This window comes from Camelus dromedarius, chromosome 5, assembly GCF_036321535.1.
Source record: "Camelus dromedarius isolate mCamDro1 chromosome 5, mCamDro1.pat, whole genome shotgun sequence".
Lineage (NCBI taxonomy): Eukaryota > Metazoa > Chordata > Mammalia > Artiodactyla > Camelidae > Camelus > Camelus dromedarius.
Window position 1 is genome coordinate 10,429,534 of NC_087440.1, and position 17,952 is coordinate 10,447,485.

Genomic DNA, 17,952 nt, shown 5'->3' on the forward strand with positions numbered 1-17,952 from the left:
AGTACGATCTAGCGATTGAACGGTAAGTGCAGTGATTGGTGTGTATTAAGGGCTTAACAAGGCAAGATTTCAAATCCAGGTCACTCGAGAGCTAGACCACTTCGACCTCATGAGGACAACTGGTAGAGGAAACTTTCCTCACAGATCAGAATACAGTGTTTAGCAAGTATTTATGCAGGCAGTATCTTAGCGAGTGTTCTAGTAAGTGCACTTATATTTTCGTTTTTCTTTTTTAAAAGTTATTACAGGCATCCATATGGCAGTTAAAAATTAAAGGAGACATAAGCAAAATCGCATGTTTGAAACAAATTTGGCAAAATCAGCCAATTATAAAAAGAAACGTCTCCACTTATTTTTCTCATCCGGTGTATGTCTTTGCCGCTCAGGTACAGCATTTCTTTTTCATGGCTCCTCTCTTCCTAGACCTTACGTTCCAAGCCTGTGGAGAACTAGTTGTTAAACACAGGGAAGCCCCGGAACTCGCGTTTCCACGCCTTCAGATTCGTTGCGGCCCCGATTTCGGGGTTGCTGGCGGGCGAGCAGACGGCCCTCACAGCGGCGCCGGGTCCGGCCAGGACCCTGGCCCTCGGCCGCGGGCGGCGCGTGGCGGGGCGCCGGGGCCTTCGAGGGCCCGCGACGCGGCGCACATGCCCGCGCCCGCCTCCCGCGTTGGCGAGAAGACAGGGAGTCCGGACACGCGGAGGCTGACCCGGAGCCTACCCATGAGGCAGCGCGCCGGCTCCAAGAGACCCCCCCCCCCCCCCCCGCCCACGGCTCAGCTGCCTGCTCCGCAATGGGAGCCGCTGCCGTCGCCGCCGTGTAGTTTTTCGTGCTCCTCCTTTTCCTCCTCCTCTTTCTCCTCCTCCTCAGGGCCCCAGTCAGGCCGATCCGCTCCGCTCACGGTAAGCGCCCCCCGCCCCCGCCCGCCCCCGCCCGCCCCGCGCTGCAGCAGGCAGAGGCCCTCCCGCGCGGCCTGCGCCGCCTCGCTCCGGGGGCGCCGGGCTGGGGGTGTCGAGGTTGGCGCGGGTCGCCGAGAGCACCCAGGGCGCGGGGGAGGGGACCGGCTGCGCGACGGCGGCGGCGGCCGGACCGCCATCTTGCGCCGGCCCCGGCGGGGGAGGGATCCCGGCGCGACGCGGCGGCTGGCTGGGTGCGGGAGGCCGGGGCCGCCTCAGCCGCCTCCCGGCCTCGCCTCCCATGGCCTGTTCGCCCCTAGCCTGCTGCAGGCTTTTCTCTCCGAAGGCTGTTTCCTTGGTCTTCCGTGCATTTTGTGGCGATGTTTGGAGGGACCCGTGCTCCTCTCGCTCCCGCTTTCCCCCGAGTGTCCTGAGTCGTAGGCATAGACACCAAAGGGGGTGACAACTTGGAGGCCTCGGGGACCTCGGGGCCCAGGTTCCCCCGCCCAGGTGACCCGTCTTTCCCGCTCACACCCTCCTCCTTGTCAAAGGACTTCCCCGCTCTGCCCTAGACGTCCCGTCATTGTCTACAGCAAAGGGGCCCTGAGGAGAAACGTGGACTTGTTTACACGATTTCCTAGCAGAGCCTGCAGGTTTCACTTCTGGAGACGGAAAGAATGATCTCACTCCGAGGTTTTATCCTGCCGTAGAGATGGAAGGACTGCCCTCCCAGCTTATCTCCAGTGTTAACGCTTTTCTGGAGAAATCGGCTAGGGAGGAGAAACGTCAAAGTGAACCCGTTTCTGCAAGCACGGGAGACCTTCGTCCAGGGGTTTTTCTTTGTTTGCGAAGAGGTGTTAGTTTAAAGAGGGAATTCTGAGAATTTAGACTTCATTTATTTATTGTTTTCATGTTTGTATGGACTGTGTATTAAGAACAATGCTGTCTTTGGCGGCATTAAACGTAAAATTGAAACGAGCCACCTCTTCGCGTTTGTGAGGTGTCCTGCTTTGGGGGATTACTGTGCCAACGCAGGCTGTCCCTGAGCAGAAAGTTACTGTGCCTGCGATCAAGGCACGGGTTTGTTTAGGGAATTAAGTTGGGACTATGTGGTCTCGATGTTTTAGTTCCATTGCGTTTGTATCGGTCTCTGATACCGCCTTATTTGTTTCTCCTGAACCCTTTTGCGGTGATCTGTGTTGATAGAACTGAGGTGAGGAAAGAGAGCTCTCCGGGTGAGAGGTCTTTAATGAGGTCATGACTAGGAAGTGATAAAGCCATTTCTAGAATCTTAGGTTTTCTGATGCCTCATTTAGGGCTCAATTCACTAATATTAAGTGTCATTTTTTTTGTGAGAATGAGGTAAGTGAGAAGAGGCAAAGAGGCTCACCTACAAAATTGAAGAAATACTGTTCAATTGCCCTTACATTTATGTTTTTAAGAGTTCATTTCTTAGCTTCTAAACTTTTGTTATTTTAGTTTTCATGTTATTTTTTCCCCAAACATACCGAAAAGTTGAATAGCCCAGGTGAGCACTCATACCTACCGCCTAGTTTTTCCAGTTGTTACTATTTTGCCACGTTTGTCTATCTGTTACAGGTTGTTTTTAACTGAATGTTTTCAAAGCGTGTTTCGTAGATAGTGACAATTCACACCTAAGTACTGTATGTGTTTCAGTATGTATTTCATAAGATTAAGGCCAATTTTTTATGTAACCACAATACCATAGTCACACCCTACATAATCCCTGATAATCTTATATATGTATGTAGTATGTATTCACGTTTTCCCTGTCCTTTTTAGTCATTTATTTTGAACTAGTATCTAATTATGCACTACGTTTGTGTTTCTTTTAATTTATTGTAGTTTCTCCCCTCCTCCCCCCTTTTTGAGGAGGACATTGACCTTTTGAAGAGAGGAGGTGGGTAGGCTTGTAGAGTAACCCCCATTCTGTATTTTACTCACAATTTCTTCCTCATGGGGTTTAATTGTACCCTCTACCCTCTTGTAAACTTGAAGTTAGATCTAAAGGCTTGAGTAGTTCAGGCTAAATATTTTTAGCAAGAATGTTTTATAAGTCATGCAGTGTATTGCACATTATACAACATCAGGAGGCACAGAAAGTAGGATTGTTCTATTGGTAATCCTAAATTTGATCTTTTGGATAAGGCAGTGACAGACTACCTATCCATTTTAAGCGTTTCCCTTTGCAATTAGCAGTAATCCATGGGGTGATATTTTGGCATTAGTATTTGGTATGAATTTACCTGTAGTAATCTGATAATACACAGTTGAGAGCAATCCTCTAGAAATGGGTGTTTGGGATGAGGGATGGGAGCAGTTTTGAAGGACAGGACTAACTTATCTAGTTTAGGGAACTTGGAATTGCTGCTCCATTTGGCATCAGAGCCTAGGGTGATAAGGGGAGAGGAGACAGAAAGTAGGTATCGGTAGGTGTTTGCCTCCTTTGAAGGTTTGCTTAGGACCTTTGTAGCAGTAGGAAGCTGTGATTATAGAAAAGGTCTGGAGTAGTTTAATGTAGGAGGTTGATGATCCTCAGCATCTCCGTTTTAACCCATTTTTCCCAGTTAGGCTGTCTAGTTTAGTCCTGATTCTTCAGTCTGGTGTTTTATTCTCAGAATTGGTTTACTTAATAGGGGAGAGGAGGTCAAAGGGATAAATAATTTTGTACCCTCTTCTCTCACACTTGTTTTCTTTATTCTAAAGAACATTTAGAACCATACCAAGATTTCTTTTTCTCTACAGATTGGGCAGGGTATGTACTTAACATGGAATAGCAATTTTTGTAAATAGAAAGTAAATTATAGTTTTAGATGACAGGAAATTGGAGATTACTGACAACATATTATTTCAAAATTAACTTTTGAAGGTTGAGAAATATTTATGACATATTAAGTAGATATATAGTCCTGAATAGTTTATTTTTTCCTGCTTCAGAGGACTCAGAAATATTTGATTTTTCAGTCAGGTTATTTTAAAGAGATACATAATGATTTACTTGGTAACTCCTATCAAAGATGTGTTTTTATTCATTTTTGCAAAGCAGTTTTGTTTTAAGGATACTTTTAACTCAACATACGAGGAAAAAGTGATTACTATTTACTACTAGATCAAAAGGAACTATTTCTTTTTATTTCTTTGCATTTTAAATTATTTTATATAGTTTTATATCATTATATAATTTAATTTATATAATATACAGAAGAATAAAGGGATAATATAAAACAAATTAGCTTTTAATAAGAATTTAAAGTTACCAGATGTATTTGTAAGTACTTAGTGAAATAAAGAACAAAAATCTATCTCATGCATCTAATTACATACCACTCTCTACAATTAATATGTATAACCTTTGAATGCTCTTGGCAAATATTATAATTGTAGCACACATTTTTGTTTGTTTTGTTTTTAGTTTTTGTTTCCACACAAAGAGCATCTTTCTTCCTTTATTCTTCCCACTTAGACCTGTGCACAAGAATATTGTGGTTATAGCGTAAGCCCAAATTCTCTTCCTAGTTTCTGCAACTGCTTTTCCTAGTTGAATGAGTAATCTTCTTGGTAACTTACAGTTTTGTAATTGAAGCTTTCCGCATATACTGACCGTAGTATCAATCATAGGCCATCATCTTTAAGTCATTATTTTGCAAATACAGTTGACCCTTGTACAACACAGGTTTGAACTATACAAATCCATGTGAGTTTTTTTTTTTCCTCAATAAAAGTACTGCAGTACCATATGATCAGCAGTTGGGTTGAATCCATGGATGCTGAACCATGAATACAGAGGGCCAACTATATACACGGATTTTCAACTGTGCAGGGTTTGGTGCATCTAACCGTTGTGTTCAGCAGTCAGCTGGGTAGGTTCTGACTTTCTTAATCAGTGTTTATCCCTCCTTTATTCTATTTATAATGTAACTCTCTTCAGGTTACCTTATGCAGGGTTTTTAAAAAATCCGTTGATGCTTGAGAATGCATTGAGCTGAGAAGAGTAGTTTTATTTAGAACAGTAAGAATCATCAAATAGGTTTGAAAACCAGGTTATGTGCAGTTGACTTCTCTTGCTTTCTCTTTGGGAAAGTTCACAGAAGTTCAGCCTTGTTCTTTTTGATACTGCCAAGTAAGGGAAATTTCTTGCTGGATAATACCAAGCCAATTCTAAACTTATAAAAAATTTATCCTAAGTTGTATTTCTGACACAGTTTTCAATTTTTTTTTGTCAATTCTTGTAATACTCTTGGTTCTTCTCTCACTCCTTTTCTGAAACAGTTTGTGGATCTGCATCTTTCAAGCTTACGATGTTATACTATCACATGTTGCCCAGATTTTGTATACTGTATTTCCCAGGTTTTGAAGGTATATATACCTGAAATGGGCATCATTGAATACGACCAACTCATCAGCTGTCATACATGAACTTAGAATATATTTAACATTGTAAATAGTGATTTGAGATTCCAGATACTTCCCTAATAGGTTCTAGTTTATCATTCCTTCTGAATCTCCATTTTGCATGTGCATCATTAAATGCAACACTTGAAAAATTTTTTGAAACCTTCAGTGGTTCAAAATTTTGTTGAAGGGAAGATGGCCATCTTTTTGCTTCATAATTGCAAGGTATCTTGAGTTTTAGATTTGTAGACACCAATTAGAATAATCATTCCAATGAACTTAAAAGATTTCTGCATCATCTGTTTCCTTCTAGTCAACATTGTGTATACACCTGCATTTAACACTTCTCTACTTAAGAACTGTATCAAATTAAATTTTAGCCCACAAACATGAGGATGAAAGAATACTGTTACATATCCTTTTAGCAAAAGAGCATGATCTGCATTCTTATAAAAATATTGCATGATCCAGCCCTTCCTGCTGAAGAGAACACTGTATTTCCTTTTAGTTTTTTAGAAAATATTGTTCACTCATTGATTGTTGAGTTTGAGAAAAATTTTCTAGGATATTTCATCTGAAGACTTTGTCTGAGATTTCCCAGATTTCACTGCCATTATTACAGTCTGAAGTGCTTGCTATCTATCTTTGCATTTATCTTCAGGTTCACCTAATAGTTATGAAATGCCTCCTCTGTCAGTTTTCTTCTTTTCCATTTTGGACAGAAGATAAATAGTTCTGAATACTTAACTGTGTTCACGGAAAACTACAAGCAGATTGAAGAGGATCAGGTCATGCCACCCTAAAATATGCCACTTTGATATAAGGATTATTTTGAGCAGAAGGCAGTTGAGAATCAACAGATGCAGGAAGAGTTTTTTCCCCTCCCATAAACTACCTAAAAGTAGGGCATACAGTTCTTTTTGTGAAGGTCTTTCTCCTGCTGTACCAGGGAGGGAGGTGTGACTCTTATCCCCAGAGATGGAGAGTTGACACTGAGATGAGTTTGCACAAACAGACCCAACTAAAATAACCCTTACCTTCTATTAGTTCTACCACATATTTCCTAGTTTCTTCCCCGTGATTTATTGATTCTCAAAGCCCCAATTTCCTTTTCTCTGTTAAAGTGGTATATAAACCCCTGAGGCTAACTGCTTCTTTGAGTTTTACTTCTTTTCTGTGAACTTCAGTGTATGTAAATATTAATAAAGTTTTTGTGCTTTTTCTCTTGTTGATTTGTCCTTTGTTAGCTTAATTCACAGGCCCCAGATATTCTAAGCTAAACGGGTAGAAGTAAAATTTTTCCTTCACGACACAGATTACAAAGATGATGCCGTCAGTCTTTTATACCTTTTTGAAAGTTGGTATTTTGTGGAAAACAATAAGAAAAAGATAAGAAAGGTGAAGAATAATGCATTAGTGATTTTTTCACTCTTGGATTATTCTTCTAGGCAATTAAATCATTCTTCTATTTTCTTACTATTTTGGTTTTTAAAAAAATCATAGTTGGGAAAAGTTGATGAGCAATGGTGAAATAACACCCTAGATGATAGAATTAGCAAAATATTTCAAGATTTAAGAAACATAAAATCACTCAGATACCATAATGTATCTTAGATCTAAAAATGATCATATAGGCTCATATAGTAATTTTAAGATAGAGTAAGTTTTATTCTGTTTAAAAGTAATAAGTAAATTTTCCCTTTGTTGTTTGAAGATCCCTAGGAAATAATGAAAGTCATAAAATGTCAATTTTTAAAACTAGAACTGCTCAGGGAAGAAAATAAAAAACTAAAATTGTTCCTATGAACTCTGATAGTATACTGAAAGTTAATGGTTAATTTGGACAGCTAAATATGGACTTCCACTGCTCTCCAGCACACACATTAAACCTACTTACCTCCTACTACCATGACTGGTTTTTTACCCTTTTGTACTACATCTGTACTGAATGCAGGTAGTTCTAAGAATGTTATTCCATGGAGTTTCTGCTCTAAAATACTTTTACTAGTTTATCCTTCCCTTCCTTCCAAACTTTACCTTAAGAGATCCTCCATGGTTAAAAATGATTAACTGGAACCCTGTAGGATCAAGACGTAATATTTAGGCTTTTTGGTGAACTGGATTAAACTAAAAATATTTTTTATTTTAATCATTTTCATTGCAGACATTTCTGCTTTATGTCTGAGTACACCATGATGAACAAAATCTGATTTTTGGAATGATGTATGTTTTGCTTCAATATATTTTTAAACAAAATGCCTTATTATTACTGCTCAGTAATGCTTTTTCTTAATGTTGTGCTCATCACTTGAATATTCCCTAACAGTTTAAAATTATTAATTTACTCTTTGGACTGGTGTATACAAAATTTTTGAGCAGCCACTATAGCCAGTATAGTCATTTAGTTGTCTTTAAACAAAGGCTGTAACTTGGTTTGCCTAGCATAGCAGTGGTCTGGGGACTTGAGGCACTTTCAAGGGTTCTACAAGGCCCTCCATTTACCACCTACCTATTTTATGAAGCTGAATTTTCCTCATTTCAACAGAACAATGTAGTGCAACAGATTGGATGAAGAAGCAGATAAAGAGAATCCAGCTGTTTTTATTAACAGTTACTAATGAGATTTGCAAAAATGTAAAACCAGTACCACTCCTCTCTAAATTTTGGTTTAGGAAATAGTTATTTTTCCATAAAAAAAATTTGTTAATATGCAGTGGGTTTCTAATAGTCATTTTAAAGTAAATTAATAGGTATTTTTTAAATTTCTCAGATTGGGGTTTGTTGGGTATAGGTGAGGATTCCATCCTTAGAAATTAATCGGCCACACTGTTTTTTTTGGCCTAGTTTGGAATTTCTTCAGCCTGACAACTGCCTGAATGCCTTTCAGTTGAGGGATATTAACCAAAAGAAAGATCATTAGTCTATGAAATAATTTACTCCTTGCTTCTAGGCTCTACCCAATGTGTTCCTTATTTTGTGGGTAATTGTTCTTACCTTTGGCAAGTTTGAAAACCAAAACCTGGAGGGTTTGGGAGGGGTCTGGGATTTTAGGTAAATCCTAATCCCTTTCTCCTTTGTTTACTCACTCACTCATTTTCCTTTTCCTATTCAAGTTTAAAGATGATCTGACTTCAGTTGTACGGGGTTGTTGACTGCTAATGGAAAGGCCCTGATGAAACAAAATGTGACATGAAAGTGGCTTTGTTAAATTCCATGAGGAAAAATAAGTAATAAATGTCCCAACCTAATTGGATAGAAAAAGGTAAATAAGAATTGGTACTGCTTTTGCCGCTACATTGTTTGTGTTCTTTTGAGAAGTTATAACACAAGGTATCTTGCTAAACTTTCACTTCTTATATTGTAGTGTTTTAGAGCTTATAAAGTATATTCATAGTCACATTTCATCCTCAAAATAAACACTACTTTGATATGGGTGGTATTACCATCATCCATCCTTTACAGATGAAGAAATTGAGTCTCAGAAAAAGTTCATTTCATTCATTGTAATACTGGGTACCAGACGCTGCATATTCACTTTGTAAGATGTGATGCCTTGGTCTTCCCTCACTTCAGCCTCAGCTTTTCTAGCTCAGGATCACACGTTCTCTTCTTGGATTAGACAGTGCAAACCTGGTAGCACAACCACTGTGGGAAATGTCAGCTCCTAGAGTGTTTGGCCTATTCTGTGCCTCACTGAATTCTGGAAGCTTTTAGTACTAGGGTAACCCAGCTGTGCATGTATTGGTGAAGAGTTTGGAATTAATATGAGACATAATGGAAACATTATTTTAGGAAATTGTTAATTTGGTGGTTCTGTATTGAATAGACGAAAGCAGGTAGATCTGGGTGCTAAGATACAATATAAAGTGAATCTTACAAAGTAAATCTGTTGCTGTAGGTGAGAGGTTCTGAAGGCCTGAACAGGTACTGATGAATTGAAAGACAAGGTTGGTTGTGGGAAATATTTTGAAGGAAGACTCTAGGACTGGGGAATTGATAAGACAATGGTGAATGAGAGAGGGACATTGAAAAAAACTGTAGAAGGATGACAGTTTCATTGGTAGAAAGAAGTTTAAAAGTAGAACTAATTGTTATAAATTGGGTAAAATTGACCTAACATAAAATTCATCGTTCTAACCATTTAAAAGTGTACAGTTCAGTGGCATTTAGTATATTCACAGTGCTGTGCAATCATCAATGCTATCTAATCCCAGAACATTTTCAGCTTCTCAAAAGGAAACCTGTTACCCATTAAGCAGTCTTTCCCTCTCTCTCCAGCCCCTGGTAACCACTGATCTGCTTTCTGCCTGTATGGATTTGCCTATTCTGGACATTTTAAATAAATGGAATCACACAGTATGTGACTGACTGCTTTCACTTAGCAGTGTTTTCAAGGTTCATCCATGTTGTCACATGTGTCAGTACTTCACTTTTTAAAAATTCCAGTGTATGGATATACCACATTTTGTTTATCTATTCAACGGGTGATAAACATTTACCATTTCCACTTTTTGACTACTATGAGTAATGCTATAGAACTAATTTTCAAGGAAAAGTTATGTTCACTTTTGGAAATTCTGGATTTGAGGTAAGTATCCAGGTAGCAGTTTTCAGCAGTTAAAAGATGATGGACTGAAACAGTTGAGAAGTCAGGGCTGGAGGTTAATATTTGATGATTTTATAGGCTGCTTTTGAGAACTGATAGCTAAGACTATGGAATTTATTAGATCTGTTTTTAGGGAACAGTTTGTGTAGGGCTGAGATCAAAACTTTCTGGAACCTGAGTTTACATTGTTTGAGGAGGAAGAGAATATGGAGAATCTGTAAAGAGTTAAAAAGTAGAAGATGAATAGAGAACCATCCTGTTGGCATACGGAAGATTACTGAAAAGGATGTCTCTAGAAATTGGGTTACAATAGATGCAAAATAAGGAAAATGAAAAAGGAAGAAAGGGTTGTTTGATTTGGTTTTTGGGTGAGTTACTGGGATCTTAAAGTGGATACCTTTAGCAGAATACTGTGCAGTATAAAATGCAGCTGTCCTGTTGTGCTCAGCTCAGTTTTGACTGCCAGAGTGGGTGATAGTAACTACAGTAAATGGTCTGCATCCTGTATTAGGATCAGCAGGAGGCTTTTCTTTGGACAAAATGGAGATGTCCAAAGAGAGATTCCCCATACCTTGTTGTGAAGAAGGGTTCAACTTTTAGAAGCTTTTAATGACTGTGCTGATTTGGATTGACTTGTAGATTTAAGCAGTCTGCTGAAGCACAGGCTTTCTATTCATTAATATTCCATTCAATTTTTTTGTGTTAACAGATAATAAAATTTTAAGAAGTTGGTTTATCATGATGATTTGATATTTGAGACGTTTGCTTTGAATCAGTATCTGTGAAGTAGATCTTGATATCTTTGGGAGTTCTGAGTTAAACCATCAAATAAGCTTACTTATTAAAATGAAGTTTTTATTGTTTATTTTAAATGATCAACTATTACTTTTTCTTCAGGAATTTACTTCCTTTGAATAAACTCAAGAATTTCATTCTCAGTGTTGAGCTTCAACCTGGATACTTCATTCATTACATTGTACTTGAAAGTTTCTAGAAACTGTTTGGGTATAGTAGGTAGATTACCAAAATAGTTTATTTCTAGTTCCAAAATGAACTTTCATAATGCAACATTCTCAATTAGGACAATTTTTTTCCCACAAAACAATAACAAATCCCTCTTTTCTTTTAGTCTAGGCAAAAATTTATATATACTAGATGAATATGTTTATGATATTAGGGTTTTAAGCATCCTTGGGGATCTTGAAAGTAACCATTTTCAATTGTGTAGTGCTTGAACTTTTCATATTTTTCTTTGGTGATCTATCACATCTCAAGTCCATCTCATTTCCTAATATTTTAAATGCTTATTATTTTGTTCTTATATTGAGGTGAAATCTGCCTACCTATAATTTTGGCCTTGTTCCCAGAAGAAGCAAATAGTGTGTGGCTGTAATCTTTGACCTTACTTTGGGCAAGGTACTTAACCTCTAGAATTCAATTTCCACAGATGTAGAGCAGGGCTAATAATAGTGTTTGCCTCTTAAGAGTATTTTGAGGATTGGATGAAATAATGTATGCATTTAATTAGTTAGCTAGTGGTAGTGATCAGTTATTATAAATAACTTATAATTTACAATTATTATAACTTATGGTAGTATGTAATGAATTAAGTAGTTGTGTTGAAGCTCAAAGTAGGAATGAAATTCTCTAGTTTATTCAAAACAAGTAAATGTTATCAGTATTGTTATTGTTATCACTTGAGCCACAAAGAACAAGTCACCCTCTTGCCTTTTTTTTTTGTGACAAACTTTAAAATATCTGTAAACAGCTTTCACTTTTACCACCACTATGCCACAGACTCATGTCTCCCAGGTTAAATATCTTAGTCCTTTGACCTAGACAAAGCTTTAATTTTAGTTCCTTGTATTGGACATCTGTTGTATTTGCTACCCAACATCCATTCACCCTTATCTTAGTAGATGTCTTGACTGTCCTTTGGAGAACCATCCCCTCCTTCAGTAGTTTTCTTGTGGCTTTAAATTTTTTTCATTTATTATTATTATTTTATTTATTTATTTTTAATTTAATTTAAGTAATTTATTTTTTTTAGTTGGTACCTCTGGTACCAGGAGGAACAATAATGATTGGTTTAAGGAGGGGCATATTACTTTAGACAAGTTAATCAACTCCAATCAGAACTGGTCCTCTTATCCTTGTCCTGGTCTAGAATCTTTGACGGTGTTAAGTTGGAACTGCTATGGTCATTCACAATGCGGGAACCCTTTCTGAGGAAAGAATCAGAATAGAGGAAGTGAAGCCCAGGAATGGAGAGAGAAAATTCAGATTTACTTAGTGTTGTTTAAATTCCCCTTTCTGAGGAAAGAATCAGAATAGAGGAAGTGAAGCCCAGGAATGGAGAGAGAAAATTCAGATTTACTTAGTGTTGTTTAAACCCTTTCTGAGGAAAGAATCAGAATAGAGGAAGTGAAGCCCAGGAATGGAGAGAGAAAATTCAGATTTACTTAGTGTTGTTGTAAATTTACTTACAGAACTGCAGATAGTTCTGTAAATAAGCCAATATATTCTCTTTTGTAGAAGCCAGTTTGAGTTGGGTTTTCTTTCTCTTTTTTGAAAGTTTAAAGAATCATACCCGTTCCTGGGCATATATCCATAAAGAACCCTACTTCAAAAAGACACCTGCACCCCAATGTTCATAGCAGCACTATTTACAATAGCCAAGACATGGAAACAGCCTAAATGTCCATCAACAGATGACTGGATAAAGAAGATGTGGTATATTTATATAATGGAATACTGTTCAGCCATAAAAAATGACAGCATAATGCCATTTGCAGCAACATAGATATCTCTGGAGAATGTCATTCTAAGTGGAGTAAGCCAGAAAGAGAAAGAAAATACCATATGAGATCGCTTATATGTGGAATCTAAAAAAAAAAGGAACGTAAATACAAAACAGAAACAGACTCATAAGCATAGAATACAAGCTTGTGGTTGCCAAGAGGGAGGGGTGGGATGGGACAGACTGGGATTTCAAAATTTGTAGATACTGACAGGCATGTGTAGAATAGATAAAGAAGATTATACTGTATAGCATAGGGAAATATATACAAGATCTTATGGTAGCTCACAGCGAAAAAAAAAAGTGACAGTGAATATATATGTTCATGTATAACTGAAAAATTGTGCTCTATACTGGAATTTGATACAACATTGTAAAATGACTGTAACTCAATAATAAAAAGTTAAAAAAAAAAAAAAAGAATCATAGCCAATACATAGTATTCCAAGTGGGGATTGGTTAGGACAGAATAGAATAAAACCACCATCTCTTTGATTTTAAATTCAAATTCTATAATTAAAAAAAATTTTTATTCAAATGTAGTTGTTTTATAATGTGCTAGTTTTTGGTGCATAGCATAGTGATTCAGTTATATATTTATATTTTTATCAGTTATATTTATATGTTATTTTTCATTATAGGTTATTGTAAGATAGTGAATACAGTTCCCTGTGCTATATAGTATGGCATTGTTTATCTATTTTATATATAGTAGTTTGTATCTGCTAATCCCAAACTCCTAATTTATCCCTCCCCAGCCTTTCCCCTTTGGTAATCTTAAGTTTGTTTTCTATCTCTGTGAGTCTGTTTCTGCTTTGTAAATAAGTTTATTTGTATCATTTTTTAGATTCCACATAGAAGTGATGTCATGTGATATTTGTCTTTCTCTTATTTCATCTAGTGTGATCATCCCTAGGTCCATCCATGTTGCTGCAGATGTCATTATTTCATTCTTTTTTTGTGGCTGACTAGTCGTCCTATATATGTAGGACTCACAACTTCTTATCCAGTTGTCTGTCAGTGATCATTTAGGTTGCTTCTGTCTCTTTGCTATTGTAAATAGTGTTATGAACATTGGGGTGCATGTATATTATTTTAAATTAGAGAATTCTCCAGATATATGCCCAGGAGTGGGATTGCTGGATCATATGATAACTCTATTTTTAGTTTTTTAAGGAATGTCCGTACTGTTTTCCATGGTGGCTATGTCAAACTACATTCCCACTAACAGTGTAGGAGAGTTCCCTTTTCTCCACACCTCTTCAGCATTTATGGTTTGTGAACTTTTTAATGATGGTCATTCTAAACAGTGTGAAGTGATACCTCTTTGTAGTTTTGATTTGCATTTCTCTGATAATTAGCGATACGGAGCATCTTTTCATGTACCTTTGACCATCTGTATGTCTTCATTAGAGAAATGTCTGTTTAGGTCTTCTGACCATTTTTTGATTGGGTTGTTTTTCTGTTACTGAATTGTATGATCTGTTTATATATTCTGGAAATTAAGCCCTTGTCAGTTGCATGATTTGGAAGTATTTTCTCCCAGTCCATAGGTTGTCTTTTTGTTTTGTTTATGGTTTCCTTTGCTGTGCAAAAGCTTGTAAGTTTGATTAGGTCCCATTTGTTTATTTTTGCTTTTATTTCTGTTGCCTTGGGAGACTGACCTAAGAAGACACTGCTGTGATTTATCTCAGAGAATGTTTTGCCGGTGTTCTCTTCTAGGAGATTTATGGTGTCTTGTCTTATGTTTCAGTCTTTAAGCCATTTTGAGTTTATTTTTGTGTGTGGTGTGAGGATGTGTTCCAACTTAATTGATTTACATGTGGCTGTCCAGCTTTCCCAACACCACTTGAGGAAGAGACTGTCTTTTCTCCATTGTATATTCTCGTCTCCTTTGCTGAAGATTAATTAACTATAGGTGTGTGGGTTTATTTGTGGGCTCTCTACTCTGTTCCATTGATTCATATATCTGTTTTTGTGTCAGTACCATACAGTGTTTTGATTACTGTAGCTTTGTAGTATTGTCTGAAGTTTGGGAGGGTTATGTCTCCAGCTTTGTTCTTTTTCTTCAGTAGTGCTTTGGCAGTTCTAGGTCTTTTGTGATTCTGTATAAATTTTAGGATTATTTATTCTAATTCTGTGAAAAATGTCCTGGATAATTTGATAGGGATCACATTAAATCTGTGGATTGCTTTGGGTGATATGGCCTTTTAACAATATTAATTCTTCCAATCCAAGAACATGGGATATCTTTCCATTTCTTTAAGTCATCTTTAATTTCCTTTATCAGTGTTTTATAGTTCTCAGCATATAAGTCTTTCACCTCCTTGATCATTAGTTTATTCGTAAGTATTTTATTTTATCTTTTGATGCAATTTTAAAGGGAATTTTTTTAACTTTTTTTTTCTGATATTTTATTGTTAGTGTAAAGAAATGCAACAGATTTCTGTATGTTAATCTTGTATCCTGCTACCTTACTGAATTTGTCAATTCTAGTAGTTATTGTGTGGAGCCTTTAGTAGAGTTTTCTGTATATAGTATTATGTCATCTGCATATAGGGACAATTTTACCTCTTTCTATCCAATTTGGATCCCTTTTATTTCTTTTTCTTGTCTGATTTCTATGGTTAGGACTTCCAATACTATGTTGAATAAAAGTGGTGAGAGTGGGCATTCTTGTTGTATTCCAGATTTTAATGGGAATTCTTTCACCTTTTTACCATTGAGTATTAATGTGGCTGTGGGTTTGTCATAAATAGCTCTTACTATGTCAAGATATGTTCCCTCTATACCCACTTTGGTAAGAGTTTTTATCATGAATGGATGTTGAATTTTATCAAATGCTTTTTCTGCATCTGTTGAAATGATCATGTGATTTTTGCCCTTTCTTTTGTTGATGTGTATCACCTTGATTGATTTGCATATGTTGAACCATTTTTTGTGATCCTAGGATGAATCCGATTTGATTGTAGTGTATGTATGATCTTATTTATGTATTTTTGGATTTGGTTTGCTAATATTTTTTGAGAATTTTTACATCTATATTTATCAAATATATTGGCCTGCTGAAGTCATGCACACCAGGACACACTATAGTCACATGTAATGATGCACCTGGATCAGCCTGTAGGAGCTATGGACTCAGCCCACATACCAGCCCCGCCTCTGCATGTGCATGCCCCCAAAGCCTGCAGCAGCCGATACAGGACCTGCCCCAGCTGCAATCAGTAATCTGCTCGGATGTCCCATAGGTGCTGAGCTTACAAAGGTACTGGTGGCTTTAATCTGCCAAAGCTGCCTGGGACATGGCTCAGATTTCAGCCCCGCTTCCAAAGTCACGTGGTCCCTGGGAATGGGCTGAAATTTCAGTCCTGTCTTTGCTTGAAGGCAACTGGCCAGTGCTTGCGAACTCCTCGAGCTTGTAGGAGCAGAGCTGCACTGGCTGTGAGCACGCTGAGAAGGAGGCTGCTATGGTGGGTTCCTGCCCTTCCCTTCACTTATATTAAAAATGGGGTGTTTTATTTCGGGTCTGGGCTCCATTGCACACACTCTCAGTTGCAGTCTGTACCACTTGCAGTCCAGCCCCTTTAGGCTGTCTCTGCACAGCCAACCCCAGTCTTCTCCCCGATTCTGTCCTCTGAAGCTCGAGTTGTAGTACCCAGTCCCCCACAGACACCAACAGACACACATCTTGATCTGGGGAGTGCAGTGAGTTGGCATGGACCTTCTGTGCTGGTCTCTTTGTGTTCTGCCTGCTGCACACCAGCTGCTTTGTTCTCCTCCAAGCTTCTGAAGTTCCCTATCTGTCTCAGTTCATCTCCCCAGTGCTAAAGGGGCTGCCCAGAGTGAGGGAACCTTTCCTCCTTCACAGTTCCCTCCCAGGGGTGAAGGTCCCATCTAATTCTTTTTTTTTTTTTTTTTTTGTCTTACCTAGTGATCTTTCTTGTAGTTTTGATTGTATGAGATCTTCTGCCAGAGTTCAGTAGGTATCCTTTGAGAATTGTTCCACATGTAGATGTATTTTTGATTTATTTGTCAGAGGAGGTAAGCTCTTCTAAATTCTGTAATTTTGACACTATCACAAATCTGATCATAACAGTTTCTGCTTAAAGTCCCCTCTTTGGCTTTCCATTGCTCTTACGGATAAGGGCAAAATTCCTTAACATGGTCTCCAAGGTGCTGCAAATCCAGGGAGTTTTTTGACTCCTATCTTACCTCCCATCATATACCTTCTTGCTTCTCTTTTCTAGTCACACTAGTTTCTTTGCAATTTCTCATGTTTGCTGTGCCGTAGATGTTTTGCACATGCTATTCCTTCTGCATGGAATACTTTTCTTTCCTCTCTTGTTTGCTTAGTTAACTCCACCTCATCCTTTAAATAATCATTGCTTTTTTAGGGAAGCTACTTTGGATTATGCTAACTAGACCTAATATTTTTACTGTGTGAGTGTAAAAATTCTGTGTCCATAACCTTCATAGCACTTAACATGGACACTTTAATCTGTTTGTGTGACTGTTTGTCCCTGTCTCTAGACTGTAAGCTTCATGAGTGCAAGACCTGTGTCTTAATTTTTGACCATCATTGTATTCCTGTCTGTCATAGTGTCTGGTACATAGTACATGTTTAATAAACATACTTTTTAAATGCTTGATCCTCTGATTTATTGGCTCTCTGGTAACTCAAACTGATCAGTAGTACATCTTCAATTTATATTTTTTGTAAAATCTTCTTTTTAAGCAAATACAAAACTAATTTTTTGCTAGATTTTACCATTCATTTTAGTTTGTTGAGATCTTTTAAGAGCCTCATTTATTAGTTAACATGTTATACTATTTACTCATCTATAGATTTAATCTATACACGATATGGTCTTTATCTGAATTATTGCTATGGATATTGCCATAGGACATTTAAGACATACTAGGGCATTGGAATGCCCTTCTTATCCCTGAACCATAACCCTATCTGTATCTTCAATCACTATCCTGAACCATAACCCTATCTGTATCTTCAATCACTATTATTGTCCTTTGCATCACATGCCAAACTCTAATGAGTGTGATTGAGGGTAGGGCAGGAAAGGGAATAAAGACTCATACTTTTTACTCTATATGCTTTTTGTATCTTTGGTTCATTTTTAATGAGCATTTTTACTTTTAAAAAACACTATGTAATCATCTTTCCTTTAATGATTAATGGATATGTTTCTTCCGTGATGGGGCATTTTCAAATCCCC

General features: G+C 37.7%; 1 protein-coding gene across 3 annotated transcripts in view; it reads left to right on the plus strand.

Annotated features, from left to right (window-relative positions):
• Positions 1-17,952, plus strand: part of ZNF280D (zinc finger protein 280D) — a 146,507-nt gene that overhangs the window by 38,160 nt on the left and 90,395 nt on the right. Inside the window, exon 1 of one of the 3 annotated variants that reach the window (XM_031452669.2) lies at positions 751-902. The exons of 1 other annotated variant lie outside the window; for it this stretch is intronic. The gene's annotated coding sequence lies outside the window, so the exon portion shown is untranslated. Of the gene's footprint in view, positions 1-750; positions 903-15,038; positions 15,061-17,952 lie in introns of those variants that run through there. One more of the 3 variants, XM_064485566.1, reaches the window with a different exon arrangement.